The following is an 18,026-nucleotide window of genomic DNA, read 5'->3' as shown; positions in this document are numbered from 1 at the left end:
AAAAAAATCTACATCTTTCTTTCCCTTTGAATTATCATTTTAAGTCTCCAATGATTCTTGCAATATTAATATTAATATTGATGAAATGGGCTTACAGACATTTAATACAATCCTCAGGAGACAGTTCCAAAGATGCAGTAAAACTGAGAAAAGACATTTGCACACCAAAACCATGAAGTATAGATGATTCTACAATGTTGTGGAATTCTCACTATTTCTGGCATTTTACAACAGTTGCAACAAAAATGTTCTTTTTTATCAGCTGAACCCTGGTAACTGTCATGTGCAACCATTCCAATAAACATTTTTTTCCATTTAAGTACCCAAATGATCATTTAAACTGTGATGCCTAACAATCCCCATTCCACACCAAAAATAAATATTATAATACAGATCAGATTATTGTATATTTGGGACATCGGTGAAATCTGGTGTTGTGTAGGCTGTACTATCTTTCTTTCTTTTTGGCCAGGAAGCTGAGAAATCATGCCTCAAAACAGGAAGTTGCTATATTTTTGTCCAGGCTACTCTTGAGAATATAACTGCTGTTTTTCTCTCCTATTTGTTGGAAAGATACTGTAATAACAATGTTGTAGTATTTGCTCCAGCAAATAAAGATGGGTGAACACAATCTTGGGATACTAAGATGCACACTAAAAGCAACTGTGATTTCAACATGATAGCTGGACTCACAACTATTGCATACAAAGCCATAATTTGTTTAACCATAGTATATTTAATAAATCAAAACTAGCTGGTTTCACATAACATGTTAAACTAAAACCAACTGAACAATATTATGACTTAAGGTGCAGTCAGTCTCTAGCAATGGTCTAAGAATTAGACAACCTCCTGTAGATGTTGTGGATATAATTCAGAATTGGTCAAGTGCAGCTCTTAAAACCCTGCCATATATTGCCATCCATCCAACAATAATTTTAATATGACAGAAGAAGAAAATTATTAAGCCTATGGAAAGGACTTTTATTATGTTTTATTCCTGTGCCATTTTCCTTCACAGAGAAGCACAGTGATTTACAAAATACTGTAAAGGAGGAAAGTCTTTAATAAAATTATAGCTTGTGTTTAAAAATAATAAATGCATACATTCAAAATATATAATTAAAACAGATATAAATCATACAATTAAATAAAAACAATTCCAACATACAAAGCGGAAACCAATAATAGGATACAATTTGGTTTTCACATGTTGTATGAATTCAGCTATTGTCCTAATACCGTCTTGAATTATTACAGAAGGAGAGAGAGTGGACCCACTTGGACACCAAGACTCAATGCTTTCTCACTCATGTCTTAACTAAACTCCTAATGCCAAGCTGCCATTTGCCCCACTATGAGCAATATATTCAACTGAACAATTACTTAGGATGGTAACAGAAGTTGAGTTCATGGTGGGCCACCCAAATGAGAGGAGGCAACCTGAGGGTCAGTGAGTGGTATAAGATTGCATCAGGTTACACTACAAAACAAAATTAGCAGCAGAATGGTAACTTTTCTCTCTTTTAACAATAGTTAAAGACATGGTTGCAGCCAGTGCTTTTTTTCTAAAAAAAAAAAAAATTGCCAGAACTCACACACATCATACAACCCGCCTTGCCTACCCTACAAGGTTCCATCCAAAAAAGGTGCCGGAACTCCGTTCTGGGCATTCTATGAGAAAAAAAGACCTGGTTGCAGCAAAGATTATGACTGACAAATATTATACTTCTGTAACAGTAAACCAACAACAATGGTCAAATTGTCAATATGGGGTTTGGTAAATAATTGATATTGTAGCAAAGACTCTCCCCCCACCTTTGAATTAACTTTTAATATTGAATTTTAACTATCTTTGCCTCTTATCTAAATTCCATACAGTTTTTAGGTTTGAATATTTTACTTGCCCACTGCCCAGATTCCCTCTGTGAAGGAGAGGGATGGTTTTTAAATTTGATAAATGAAATAAAAATAAAAAAATAAAGTGGACAGATTAACAGGACAACACACCATAAAAACTGGCAAGTAAAATTGATTGGTTTTGTTAACAAATGTGTATTTGTTACATATTACTACTGTGGATTATAATAACCATAAACCCTAGCCAATACAGTAAATTTTCGGGATTGTGCATGTAGTTATAGCTTAAAGCAGTGTTTCTCAACTTCAGCAAGTTTAAGATGAGTGGACTTCAACTCCCAGAATTCTCCAGCCAGCTTTGTTGGGGTCAGTTAGTTTCCTCGTGTGAATGATAATATATAATTTTATTCTCCAAATATATAAAATATATATTTGTAAAAACACGAACATGTTATTTTCTGTTAGCTCTAGGACAATGAAAATGTCCCTGTACATCCCTGACATAATTGTTGCACAAAAATTGCAAAAATGGTTAAGTCATGCCAAGTGCTTTTTTTCTAAAAAAAAAAAAAAAAGGTGCCGGAACTCACACATGTTATACAACCTGCCTTGCCTACCCTACAAGGTTCCATCCAAAAAAGGTGCCAGAACTCCGTTCTGAGTGTTCTATGAGAAAAAAAGCCCTGGTCATGCCTAATATTACATCAAAACGTACCGCTTTTAAAAATATATTATGACACACTATAATTCTGCACCTGTATCTAAATTCTGTAAGTTCTGACTATATTTTATGGAAAATGTAGTGGTAATTATATGTTTTTCTAGAAAATGTGTGCTAATTGGGAGAAATAACTTTGCATTTTAAAGCAGGCCCCTCTGCGGCCATAACCTGAATATCTTCATCCCACCACTTAAAAAGAACAAACAAGAGTTTGGTAATTTCTACCCAGGGGAACTGTTCATTTCCATGGCCTACTTCAAATGGTATAATTATATTACATCAACTCAGCTGTATCAAGCCTGGTTAGAAAGGGTCATCTTCAGCCAGCGTGAGAGATGGAAGACTCTTCAGATGGAGCAATAGCCTCAGGGAGGGGAAGGCACGGGGGGAGGATCTTTTGGTCCCCTGAGATATCACCATGGCTTGGAAACACTGGTCCGATTGTTCCAGAGTCAGGCTAAAATTCAGCTTAGAGTGGGGAAGTGCAACTTGGGAAACAATGGGAAAGAAAAGAGGTAGGGCAGCAATCTTCCCCGTGCCCAGGTGCACTTTGCTAGTGAAAGACAATAGTATTTTGGATGCCATAGCTATCTTCAAGCATCTGGAATTACATGATCAAGCAAGAGGAAATGAGGCATCAACTGACAGAAGAGTCCACTTCATGAAAGGGGACTAGACCTCAAACCTGGGAGGGCACCCCAAATCTCACCTAGAAAGGAGAATTTTGCCAACTTGCTTCTCCTAAGACTTTATGATGGAAAAATAGACACCCACAGAAGTTTCTCTTTGTTTCTATGTTAACTGTAAATGAAGCTGTTTAACTAGGCCAGTGCAAAGAAAGATATATTTCAGAGAACAACACTTATAAATCATTGCTTCTTTAAATCTCAGAAGAAAAGTGAATCCTAGTTAAAATGAGAACAGGACTCTGTAGCAACATGACTATCCAGGTTCCCTGTTTTACTTGCCCTTATTTTTTAAAAAGATTCTTTAAGCTGTAAGTAAATGGGAAGTTAGGATGCAGCTAAGCCAACCATTAACCTCCCCAAAAATCTTCATTTCTAGGAATCATCTTAAGCTGCAAACTGGTCCCCTAGATATTTTTAGCCAATAACAATGATGGATAATTTCAACTTAGTGCTCTGTTTTGAAAGGTACTCATTTGCCAAAAACAACAACAACTGAGATTGTAGAAAATAGGCTGGAATGTTACAATCAAAACACAAATCATACGGCAACCATTTTGTGAAATAACCCACAGCATGCTCTAAAAGTACCCAAAGGTTATCTACCTCTGGATTTAAATTATCTCCTCCCCCCATCAGTCATGCTTTGCAATCAGAGATAGCTTTTTCCATCACAATAGAAGGTGAGGGGGGAGTTGTGGATTTGAGAGCCAGAAGAAATTTTTCATAACCACAATTATTTTGGAAAGCATCAAAGTGGTAATTTATGACATGAGAAACCTGGAAAATGTAACTTGTTTACTTTGTTATTTTCTTTAAACTGGCTAATTAAATAATTAAATGGTTGCATTGTGTTTAAGTTTAGAATGCACTCTTCCATGTTTTTATTATGGTTTTTAGCTGTTTTAATTGTCTTTTTAATGGTTTTGTTGTTAATTTATTTGAAGGTTCAGGTTTTTTTGTTTCTTGACAGTGTACACTGCCCAGAGTCATTACATGAGATGGGCAGCTATATAAATTTAATAAATAGGAAACAGCCTATTAGTGGAGCTGAAACACATTCACAAGTCCATGGTCACAAATAAATTTGATGTTTATTTTTTTAAAAAAATACTACAAAGACAAGGAAAAACTCTGATTCTCGCAGCTTCACTGATTTTCAGAAAGAGAACAAGTAACAATATTGAGTTTATTTCTAGTCTTCTTTACACTTTATGTGGCATCATCCCTGTGGGTTGGGCTCCCCCACCTTACACTTTGAATGTGAAACACTGCTAAGCATGTGGTACCGTCCCACTTTCTAAGAACAGTTCTACAACTACAGGCACCCCATTTAGTGAACATACAGTGTCAGTATGGAGTTTTCTAATATATTTTCAACTGCTACATATTACAGCTACAATGAAAGTGACATTACAATCTTGTGCTACTCTGATTAGACTAGATCTCATGCTTGGAAAAATAGTTTTTCAAGTTCATTCCTCACTTATTCATGAACATGTTGGCAAGACACCTGTCTATAAATCTGGATATTTGCAGATAGGCAGCCTTCCTATTTATGCTCCAATTGTCTGATTTCATAGCATAATTCTGGTGGATTGTTTTTGCTGTTTAAAATTCCGAGGTTGCTGGCAGACGAGGAAATGTGGAACCAACTTCTACTGAAAACAAAAAATTAAGTAGCACACCTGATCACTATGAAAAGAAGATCCCAGAACAATACACAATAGCACCAACTCTCAATTCAGGTGGGGAGGGGGTTCAATTGATTTTAATGTTGCAATTGCATCCTTGTCTGAAGGAGCCTTTGGTTAAGGGAGCTTTTGTTCATTCTATTCAGCTTTGGGCTGAATAACACCTGTCTGCAAATCTTAAATGAAATGTATCTTTTCCCAGGATTATGCTGTAGTTATGGAGGGCAGATGTGCAATCCTAGGAAAACACTCATCTGCTTCAACAGTTACAGAGGTCTACATGAGCAACCCTGCCTGCTCTGAAGTACTTTTTTTTGCCTCTGAAACTGAAGTCTTGCATAGCTTTACTAGACAAGGCTTGTTCCAAATGTGTGGAATTACAAACTGGAAATCCTGAGAGTTGTAACTCCAGTGTTTTTGTAGTCTCAAAGCAGGTCAAAATTAGAAAATAAAATACATTAAATACAAAATAATATTAAGCCACTCAGATATTTTAGAGTTAGACTGTCTGGAAATTTGAAATAATAACAAAGATAGGAAAATGTGAACTCTAGATTCTGAATTCCATTTTCCCACAGAGCTTAATTAAACATAATTAATATACTTCCCATGTATTTCATGATTTCCATTTTCTGTTACATTACAATTGCAATTTTGTAGCAACATTAATAAGCATCTGGGTATCACATACCAGGCTTTTAAGAGTCTAGCACATGATTTGCTAGCACTTGCTTATTTCTAACTGAATTTATTTCTAAGTGTCAGTGACTGAACTTCAGATTTTCTGAGTGAGAAAGATACCATTAAACACTAATTGTATTAAGGTTTCTTCTCCTTTAGGCTGGCACTAACGAAAATGCATTACAAGTATGTTACATTAATAAAAATTGGGGTACTGTGGTTGTGGTAGTCAGTGTTCAGAATTAGTATCCTTTACACTGATATTATTCTACTTTTGATATTTTTTGATATTGGATAGTATGAACCTCTCTACATAGTGATGTCCATCTTAACTTTCTCTGTTCAAACTTTACATCATCAGCAGAAAGAAAGGTCTAATCTAGTCCTCCCCAAATCAACTAATTTTCTATTCAAAATTAAATAAAGAAAATAGTGAACACATCAGAAAAACAACTTGTCAGAAGAGAAATTAATCAATAAATTCCACATATGAAGAGGTACTGAAGGAAGAAAATTAAGCTTCCATGATATTCTTTATTTTCTTAGAAAAATTTTCAGCCACTGGTATTTTAATTATCTCAACCTTTGGGGGAATTGTACACACAGGTGGGTTATACTCTCAATTGCATAACCCATGTGTCCAGCCACTTTGTAAATACGATAGAGGTATCTGTTGCAGATGATGCTTGTCTTGGGGGCAACGGACTGATGTCATACCCCTCTGGAAAATTGGAGGGACTCTATTAATTATTTCTATACACTAGAGCAATAACGGGTGAAGGAAAGAGGGGGAAATGTTCAACACGCAATGGCTGAACAATAACGCCAGTGTGCAGACAGAAAGAGAGACCCATGAATTGAAAGTTTGATAAGGGCTCTCTCTTTCTCTCAACAACCCCTTCAATTTCTCCCCCCTTCTCTTGCCTGCTTTCTTGTTTGGGCTTTTTAACAGTGCACTGCCTTTGTTCAAGATACAGGTGAACAATAATCATGTGATTAAAACACACACACATACACACACACACCCCACACACATGCACACAGCTTCTTAAAGGCCCGTCCTTTCTTGCCCAGAACCAGGGAGCACTTAGGGCTGTAAGAAGCAGAGACCACAAGAGCCGGGCTAGTGGCCACAGCACAACTATGGCTGAGCCTTTTCTGATGGTTCTGGACTGTTCAGGGCCTTTCTGGAATGAAATGCTTCCTCAGAGAACAAGAAGTAGCCTCAGACAGTGAGAGAATGTGAAGAGAGGTCCATTTTATTCCTTGCATCAGAGGGAATTATAAACCCCTGGTTAGTGGTACCTTTTTATATCTTTGAGATTATCATGACGGTTTTGTGCTTCTCCACCACTTTCCTATGTCATAGTGGTAGAGCAGATTGTTGGCACTACTTGGAATTGTCAACTCAATCTGCCACTTGCCAATGTTTGGAAGTCTTGCTGGAGTTAAATCAGGGGAATGAAGGTTAGTTTTATTTATTTTTCTTTTTATTTTATATCTGTAGAAGCAGGAGATGTATAAAGAGATCTAGCTTCTCTTCAAGTTCTGATAGATACTAAGATGCTGGAATCCATTCAAGAAAGGACTCACATGTCCTCTTCCTTTTTCACATGTCATGAAAAACGTCTAGGTTCTTCTTTGGTAGAAACACAAAAATAAATGTCACCCTCTACTGGGTTCTGTGGGCTAGGCTCCCTTGCAAAAGAAGATAGGCAAAGAGATGGAGATGGGGAAGCTGATTACCAATAGACCTTTTCAGACTGGAGTTAAGACAGAAAGCTACAAATGGGAGCCAATGTATTTCAAACAACTTATAATCTAATGGAGATAAATTTAAATGATTTTGTTGTGATGAAGTCTAATGTGTAAAAAAGTAATACAGCCACAGGTGTTGAAGAATTGGAAGAAGTAACAGAATATTTGTATGTATATATGTGTTTCTTCTCCTTCTTTATCATCATCTCCTTATTTCCACATTTTCTACTTTATTTATTTTTTTCTGTATTACAAATAGTGAAACATGTTTGCTGCAAGGACTTTTAATACCATGCCCCCCCCAACAGAAAATCCTGGGATTTGAGAACTGCTGCACAAAGTCAGTGAGAGTTTCTAATGACACACAACAATCTGAATCCTTATCCCAAGTCTATAAAAAAAAAATGCCAGTAAAGTCCGACAAATTTACAAAGAATCTACAAAACATTCCTTTTGTGCAATATAGATTCAAATATGATGAACAGAAGGAAGGGAGAATGGAATGCTTCCCTTAGGATGATGCTAAAACTATGTCTTTAATTATGAACATGAATGAAAATTGGCTGATTATTCCTCATATTGTTAGATATTGATCTTTATTAAGTACATTTAACTTCTGTGACAGTCTGAAGTCTATCAGGTTTATGCCACAAATATACAAATGTTCTTTGAATTGGATGTTAGGTACTGCCACTACAAAATTAGTGGATGAAGGAAATTTGATTTCCATTTATTTGCATTAAATGTAATTAGAATTAATATAATTGATATTATTATTGTCTGATGTTATGTACACTATATATGTTTTTTTTCTTACAAATTGATAACCATTCTGAGATATCTCTATGAGTTGTATCCAAAAGTTTCAGAGATATCATGGAGCCTAAGGCCTCGGAAGACACTGTTATTTTTATAAAGGTAGCTTATTTATTAATTTCCTTGCTTAGAATGAAGCTTCAGATTTGTAATCTCTGTATTGTGAATATATGCACTTAAAGAAACAAGTCTATTTTAACATATTTCTTTTTCAGAAGTATGAGATCTTAATGAACTCTGTGGAGAAATAGAAGATATAGGACACAATCTGAGCCATCTTTTCTATGTAGTTATTGACTCTTTTGAGGCTACAAATGCAGTGCTATGTCAAATTGTAATTGGGAAATTCTAATTGTAATTACAATTCTGGAAGGAGCAAGAGTTGGGAAGTTAATGTAATGTGTAATTCAGCCTAGACAGATCTTGGGGGCAATATTAGTTTTCCTAGAGTCTCTTCCAGATTGGGATTAAATTGCCATATTAAAATGTATTAAAATTAAGATGCATTTCTCAATATGCTTTTTCCTAGCTGCATCCTGCTGCAGTTGGGAAATTTCTTGGAAACAGGAATTTTCATTTTTAGGCAGTAACTATCATTGCATAAATCTAAGGGGTTGTGGGATGCCCTTTACTAGCTGGCTGACTGACTACCTAGCTATGTGTATCTGAATGATATTGGATCTCTGTGAGCACATTGGACTTGCAAAGGAATAAACATGCAAATTCCCATACTCTTCTTTATCAAGAAAGCCCTTGCTAATCTTGTTTCATTTCATGTTGAAGTAAGATGATTTAAGCCACAGAAAACTGGAAGCACCATGAGGTCAGTAGCAGCTATATAGAAGCTATGGATATCCTTCCCCAAAGAATTTTGGAAAATACACTTCTAATTTGGTATGGTAGCCACATAAATCAATTTATGTTATACGTAAGGGATGTATTTAAAGGCCATCTTGGTCCCAATTTATCTTCATGTCTGTTTAACTGGTTCAGAAATCAGAGTGCCATGCTTTCTATTGGCTTAATCACTGATAGGAATCACTCTGCATCACAGGTTGACATATTATGTTAGACAGATATTTTAGGATCAAACCTCCAGGATATTGATTAGCAGTTTTAATTTTTTTTCATTGAAAGTATTTCCAACTCTCCTAGAAATCCATGTGCTAGATGAAATCTAATTATTTCTCTTGTGAAGAAACCTGACCAGGGAATATCTCTGAACATTAAGGTTCCTGATAAATTTTAGTAGCTAAGTAATTAATTATTCTGATTCTTCTCTAATGAGTTATTTAATAATTTAATAAACAACCTGGAGTAGACACTACAGTTGATTTAGTCTTTTCCATAGCCTTATTCGTGTGCTGGATTGCTGTGTGTACATACTCAGTTCTTAAGGAAATTAAAGGAAAGCTTGAAAAAAGTCATGCCCTTCCATGTAGAGTAATTTTTTTAGCCTGGATTCTCAGATATTGCAGCTAAGTTTTAGTAAATTCTATTAATCATATGAGTGGTGACAGAGTATTAATACCTGCAATATATGCAAAGAGGTCTGCCAGTCTGCTCTGCTCCTCAAGGCTCCCAATACAGATGCTTGGTTATCTTGTGGTTTATTGCATAAAGAGTGAAGGAAAGGGCCCTCGGTTATGGAATAGGTCGCATGCCTATTTGGACAGTGTAATTTTCTAGGATTAGAAGAACCATATGTTCAGGCTGGGTATCTTTGTGTTTCAAAACATCTTTTAGGACTTATATTATAGTTTACATATGCTTCCTGCCATGAAATGTTGTATCTCTGCTGACTTGGAGTGGAATGATCAGAAAAGGTTTATGATCTGCAGGTTATCCACCACTGGTTGAGATGAATTTAGAAGATCATAATTCAAAATCATGGTACAATTCTGAATTTTACTGACATCTGTGATATTTTTACTTCTTGGCATGCTTGCCAAAAATGCTATAAATATTGTATTATGTCTCTCTGCATTGAAAGAAACTTCAGTTTTGTTCTTTTTAGAAGGTAGCTGGAAATTTGTTGGCAATAGATAGCTGTTAGATGATGGATGGATGGATGGATGGATGGATGGATGGATGGATGGATAGATAGATAGATAGATAGATAGATAGATAGATAGATAGATAGATAGATAGATAGATAGATAGATAGATAGATAGATAGACAGATATAGATGGTAGCTAGGTAGCTAGATGGGTAGGGAGGGAGGGAGGGAGGGAGAGAGAAAGAGAGAGATGCAGGCAGGCAGGCAGGCAGGCAGGCAGGCAGGCAGGCAGCAAACAAATAATAAAAATAAAAGTATATAGAATTCTTGAAATGTAACATTTAAATTTACTGGGGGAAAACAAGGATGAAATAAAGGAGGAAGACTGAACTTTTGGTAATGTTTGTATTTATTTACAAATATATGATAAACAGATGGAGGCGGACTTTTAATATTGAATGCATACATACATACATTTGAATGTGCCATTGAGTGCCCTTCTCTCAAATGGAATCTATAAGCCCCTGGATAGCACTCAGAGAAGCCAGCATGTGAAGGACACAACACATATACACACAACTGCCCAGGCTTCCTGCTTCACCTAATTTTGCACATAGGAAGTACATAGGAATAAGTACCTAGGAAGCTGGGATGGTACAAAAGAAAAGTACTTTTATTTCCAAAAATGTTTTTGGGGCACAAATGGCTCCGTGCTCTTTTAAAAAAAATAAATATCTGTGCATGCACATGCAATCATTTCGTAATGGTCTACCCTACCTCAGCAAGTATTCCAAATGAACCCATCTTAAGATAATTAAAGACTAAACTCAGGTTTATACCTCCCAGTGTCTTTCTCAAGTTGCATTCAAACTATGGTGATTTTGTCTTTATTGACAAACATTTTGCCTGCTTCCCATACATAGAGGAATGAGGGTCTGGTGATCGCTTCTGATCATCATCAAACCTTCTCGCCTATCATTTAGCACCATAGATTATTAGGACTACTTTGTCAAATTAAAATATTGCTTCTGTGCCAACCATACTGATAGGCCTACTTGCAGATAGTTCATTCTAACAGAAGAATATAAGAATATTATCAGTATCATGTATCTCATTATGGAATACCGTATAACCAGAAGTATTGCATGCTGTATCTTTCTCTCTTTTAAATTTTTATAGGCAAAAGTAACTGGAATGATTTTTATGAATTTGGGAACTAAAATACATCTAGATTAGGCTTTTTGTACATACTACCTGGCTAATTACCCATAATATTTTCTGTGGGGACCCAGATATATCTGTTCATTATTTGTAAATTTTTCAACTTTTCATACGTTCTTTTGTGCATGAGGAAAAGGTAGAATAGCTATGCAGTATGATTTTATTGAAATCTTTGGATTTATCTGGAAGATTTAATTAGAGAGTCAACATAACATATCCAACTACTTTAGAAAGTGTTTAAGAAGAAAACAAGGTCTACAATTGCTGAAGGATCCATTTCTTTGCCTACTTCCAGCTTCAGAAGATGAAAGAGGACAGGTGTGCCTCTTTGCTTCCTATTCCTTTGTTCTTAACCCTTCCTGCCCTGATGTAGAATAAGAAGTTTCTAGTATGAACTAGAACATCAGTTTTAATAGCTTTTTAAAAAGTAGCCCTTACCCTTCCAGACTTGCATTATCTACTGTAAGATTATGGGTATCTTTTACCATACAGTCTGATAGAGGTTTTGGTATCATAATCAGTGTGACAGAGAGTATCTTTAAAACAGTTTGCTAGGCTGAAGGTTAGCATGTATGTGTAAAACCGATATGAGGGGTGTTTGGCGGATGTTTTGGCAAGGCACTCATTCTTTTAGGGAACAATCATGGAAAACCAGAATCACGCAGGAGCACTTGTGTCTTTGGCACCCTTGCTCTATGAAACATCCCAGGAAGTCAGGGAAAGGGTTAAGCCAGGAACATTTCGGCTTGCTGCCTCCTTCCTTGTAATTCCTCCCAGGGAATAAGAACAAGGAGCTCTTTCTGTTTTCAAGAATTAATAGCAAAGAGTCATCTGGGGTGTCATTCAAACCCTGATCGGCTTCCAGAAGAATGTGTGTGTGTGTGTGTGTGTGTGTGTGTGTGTGTGTAAGAGAGAGAGGGAGAGAAAAGAGGGTCCCTGAGGCCGAGATGCCAAAGCAAGGGCAGAAATAATTCTGTTGGCAAGTAGAGAACAAAATGGAAAATGTTCAGGAAGACATTTTTCCTTTGTTTAAATAGTTTCCATCCCATTGGCCCAGCCAGGGATTAGATGCTTTGAGCCATATTGACCAGATCTCTCTCCTTTAAAATATAGCTGCTCTTTCCTTATTTGCTATGCCTGTGCCTGAATCTATATTCTGTCAAATTTCTGATTAGATCAATATTACTTGCTTTAAAAAATGATGTGCAACTTTTTCTGGCTCAAGAGCCATAACTGGGGCATGTTTGGGGCATGTTGCACATTGTTCACCTACAAAATTTTATAGCATCCAAGTCAATTTTGTTAAATTTGGTCAAATTCTATAATCTCTGTTGGGGCAGTAGAGTAACTTTGCCAAGTTACAGTAGTAAAAGAATCATTCTTAATGTATCTTGCAGTTGGATTTTCCCACTGACAGGGTTCCCAATTCCTAAGCTTTCCCCCCCTCCCTTAAACTTCTCATCCATGTTACCTTTGCAACTGTCTTTTTAAACTGGACCCAAGAGACACTATGCAACTTACCCTCACAGTGGCAGACAGTGTTTTTTTAAAGCTGCCAAGGGAAAAAGCACTGCACCAAAATCTGAGTAGGAGGTAGGAGCTGGCAGGATGCGTTCCCTTCTTGGTTAGTTGGAAGGCCAGCACAAATGGCGCTGTGGAACTCTCCTCAGACAGCAGAATGAATTCCAATAATATCCAAATACACCAGAATTACTATCTTCTTTATATTACAGTGCACAGATATTTGCCTTTCCTAGTACAGAATTATGGAATTGCTAATTAATTCTAAATTCCAAATGATTGGATATGAAAGTCCTTTCAGTTTTATGTGTGATATGTGGACAGACAGAGACTCTGGATATTGAGATGGGCAGCATATAAATTTAAAATAATAAAATAAAATAATATGATCAGTCTTATAAGTTCACACATTAATCTTCAGAGTTTGATATATTTAATCAAGAATGCCTACATATTTTTCCCAGGACCACCTGCAGATTACAAATATATTTTAGCAACTAGATGTTGGAAAGATACAAAACTCAATCCCCTATAAAGTTGCCAATTATACTGTCAATGAAACTTTCAAATTATAAAATGAATATAGAGAGTGGAATGGCAATTGCTATTTAGTAACTATGATTGATGTCAATATTTGTAAACTGAAAATAATGAATAAATAACTGAAGGGACAAATTTTAAATTCTGTTAATACATTTTTTATAATTTTTATTTATCAGACTAGTAAAAAAGTAGCAATAAAAATAATTCACCCCTATTGTTCACTCTATGTGATTTGCTAATATGTAAATCTGTTGTATCACACCATGCTTTGCTTTAAGTCCTCTCCATTTCAGTTTCTGCATTTTCTCAGTTATAATCTTTTATCTTTGGGGCACATTCTTTGGGGCTATTCTTTTCCCCCTCTGTTTGCTATTAATTTACGTTGCTTTATCATCAATTTTATAAACCGGGTTGCTATTTCATACCAGCCATCATCCATGGGAGCACAAAAATGGAAAAATGCCTACAGTTGAATCTCTGTGTGCTTCTTCCTCAGTTCCTCAAAGAAATTCTGAATATACAAACCCTTCACCCCATAAAATAAGGGCCCATTGTACAGGAAGGGTTAATAAATGATGTAAAGAGGGGGCCATTTGAGACACGACAAACCTTGACCTTTCATAAATCATACTAGCTTGGGTGCAAGTGTGTGGGGGCTCTATGCAGCTGCGCGCGACGTTGACATTGTTCCCACCATCTCTAAATGCAACAAATCCCTCTATTGTCTTCCTGGTTTATCTGGTTCCTCTTGTTTATTAGCAGAGGTTGTTTGGCACTGGTTCCAGCTCTGGGCGGGTGGAAAGAGTGCTGGCACGCACCAAGGAGGGAGGGGGGAGCGGGTGATGAAAAGGCTATATCAATGGCGTTATTGTCCCACCATTTTTGTTTCGCTGTAATGATACGTTTGAAAAAAAGGGGGGGATTTAAAAAGAAAAGGAGAGAGAGAGAGAGAGAAAGAGAGAGAGAGAAAGAGAGAGAGAAATCTGTGCAAAGGACTTGGTAGGAATTGTTGTCTGGGTCTTGAGCGGATGCTGCTGCAGCTGGAGGATGGCCCAGGACAGACACATGATGGGGCTGCAGTGGCCCTTTATTCTACTACTTTGGATTCTGATCTGTCACCCTGTGACAAGTACTGGAATCCACAGGTGTCAATTATTTTTAAAAAAATAATCAGTGGTCATCCTCTGACTTTCACATCGTTCAACAGAAGCTTGCTGTGACAAGGAGTTCATACAATATAGATATCAAGGGCATTATTGTAAAGTTATTGCTAATGTGTTTTTGTCACAACTCTTCTCTCCTTTTTTCTTCCTTCCCCTTTCCAGTAAAGCTATATTTATATAATAATCCTCTCATGGGATTAGACTCTATATATCTGATGATTACACTGTCAACAAAAAGTTAGGTAATAATAAATTTGCTTTTATAATGCCACAAGATTCGTCTTTGAAACACTTCTTAATTATTATTGTAAAAAGGAGCAGAAGTGATATTTACTACCCATGAATTTCATTTTGTTTTTAAAAAATTAGCACATTGTTTTAACCAACCCCCACCGGCATTGTATCTTGATTAGACAGATAACTTAGGGCTATTCATGCATTGTGTAGGATGGGACACTTTTGATATGGTAAACATTTCTCTCCAAGTTTCATATAAGAAAGTATTCACTTCAAGGAATATTCCATCTTCTTTTTCTAAACTTGACAGAATTCTAGATTAATCCTTCTTTCTGATCCATGCATATGGGAATTATTTTTAAATACAACAGTTTTCATTTAATGCCTCTCCATTATTGGAAAAAAAAAATCCTGAGCTAATACAGACATGTGAAAACTTAATTGCATTATGGATGCAACTTTTGGAGAAAAAAATGTAGACGTTATAATTCCAAAGGCTGACAAGAGATTATTGCCAAAAAAGGGAAAATGTGTGGCAAAAATGAGTTTAAAACATGATAATAATTTGCATGTAATGTGTGCTAGTTTACATATTGAGATGCATATGTAGAAATAAGTATTATTATATAAATAAAATGCTTTTATAAGAAAGAACACTGTGATGGGATGGTTTATGGGCTAGCTCAGACTGCTGCCCTAGTATTAAAGGTTCCTGCTCAACTTTCTTAAGTACATTTCTTTCTTATCTTCTCATTGAATTTGGACTGGGCAATTATTAGGACTGTGCTTAACAAATGTTCACAAGTAGATTACGGATGGTCAATCAATGTATCATCTATAATTTCATTATTAGTGCTTCTTTGTATTCCCAATATACTAGCCTTCCTTATCTTGGCACTTTTCATTATTACTAACTAGGAATTATGGCAGTATAATTTATTATGGCAGGATGGCACCCAATAGGATTAGATTTTCAAAGCCTATAATACAAGCTAGTGGACATCTAAAAGATTTAAGTGGTATTATTGACATGAATAATACAAAATAAAACATGAATGAAAGATTTACATCCAGAAGACAGACAAACACTTTATTTAATTTTTAAATCAATAAGTCAATATTTTGATTTTTGGAAGAATTGAGCCAATGAAATAGTAAAAATGTCAATGTACCTTATTTGAAAAAGATGAGTAGTTTTTCTATTTTAAGAGTTATGGGATCACATCAAACTTGACTCAAAACTATAGAATACAAATCTTATGGGCCTTGCTTCCCCAAATCATCATCAATTAATTGATTTGCAACCAAAGATATTTCTCTTATAAAGTTAGGTTTCAGGATCATCCATTGAAATTAACTATAGAAAAATGTAGAGCTGAAAAAAGTATTTCTTTACACAATGTATAGAACAAATTATGTTGAATTTGTTTCCAACAAATATAGATGGTTTTAAAAGGAATGAAAAGAGGGAGAATCAGACTATCAATGGACCGAGTGTTGTTGGTTGGTTACTACCTCTGGAATCATAGGCAGCAGACCTTGAAAATCACCTGCAAATGGAGCAACATCAAAAGAAAATTATCACCCTCATGTTCATGCTTAGGAGTTTCCTGAATGCTTCTGAATGGTAACTTATATGGCAAAATGCAGAATTAGATGGAATGTTTTCTGACCCAACAGGGTTCTTTTATGCTAATTTCCACAATAAAACTCCTCTGAGTTCCTGACTTTGTTCATTCTGCTGTACTACTTTGCAGAAACCCAAATGGGTACATTGGATGATGCTTCTGTTTCATTGTTGATAACCTACTGTCAGTTTATTACTCAGTATCTTGGTGCAAGTGGGGAGATCAGGGAGTGATTATGGGCAATAGAAACGTCATGTCTTTTTGCAACCTTTAGAATCAAACCTCAAAGAACCAGTCCATCCATTACCAGCAGCTTCCCACCCTTCTCACAAATATGCATTGCAAGGAAACAGATTCAGATGGAAGAGTTTCACATGCTTTCAGCTAGATTTGTCCTTGAAACTGAATATAGAGATAAAATAGTCTTTGTTGCAGGATCTAAAGGAAAAAAATATGATTTGTTCCAGAAAACAAACTGAAGGAAGTATTTACTCCTTGGGTTATATACACCCATTTTGCCTCACCCTCTAGCAATCAGATTGTTGTTCTATTTCAGAAACTTCTTTGGCCTCGTTTTTAAGATTGAAGGCACTTCCACATATCTGTTTCCCAGTCCTTCAGTTCCCAAAGCGGTATCAAGATGATTCACAATAGTCTACTTTTGAATAGATAAGGAATCCTTGTATGGATGTGCCCGGCTTAGTCAAATAGAATCAGTGTGATGAAAAAACAATTTTCTCAAGTTGATGACATTTTTTAAACTGTCTTTTTCCAGTCCTGCATAATTATAAGTTAAAATTGGTTCTATACATTCACATACCTTCTGATATTTGACCAATGGGGACATTGCCCTTGACTATGATGCCTAAATTCTTAAGCCAGAATCTCTGCCTAAGAGCCTTCACATTACTGAAGAGGTCCTTTTTACAAAGTTGACTACGTGTCTATATAGCAAAGTCAATTTTAGCTATGGTATTAATTAGCTGGACAATAATTTTCATAATCCTCAGCCATCCTGATTAACAATTAGGAATGTTAGGAGTTTATTTATTTATTAATCATATTTATATCACAATCATGAATAGATTCTTGGTGGCTAACGATATCTAATAGAACAATACATACAAGTCAGGTGTACAAGCTGAAAAGCATGTGGGGTCAACCCCTACATGCCTCACGGAAAACACCATTTTCAGCTGCTTCTGGAATGTGACCAAAGTTGTGGATGAATTGGAGTTCAAAGCTATTTAGGGTCCCAAAACTGGAAAGCACCGATATAGGGGTTGTTTAGGGCTGTGAGTTAATTGTACTATGAATGTTACATATTGTGGTAAGCTAATATGAGTCTGGAAGGATTTGGCAACATACAAATTTAATAAATAAAAACAAAACATTATCATCATCCTTAGTAAGGACTCGACAGGTAGAAAAAATTCCAACTCCAGTCTGAACATCTGGCTGACTGTGCAATGATTAATAACATCATAATCATCATCA

The sequence above is a fragment of the Protobothrops mucrosquamatus genome, unplaced genomic scaffold (assembly GCF_001527695.2).
Source record: "Protobothrops mucrosquamatus isolate PMUCROS unplaced genomic scaffold, P.Mucros_1.0 scaffold569, whole genome shotgun sequence".
Taxonomy (NCBI): Eukaryota; Metazoa; Chordata; class Lepidosauria; order Squamata; family Viperidae; genus Protobothrops; species Protobothrops mucrosquamatus.
The sequence above is the reverse complement of the archived record's forward strand: the minus strand, read 5'-3'. Positions refer to the sequence as shown.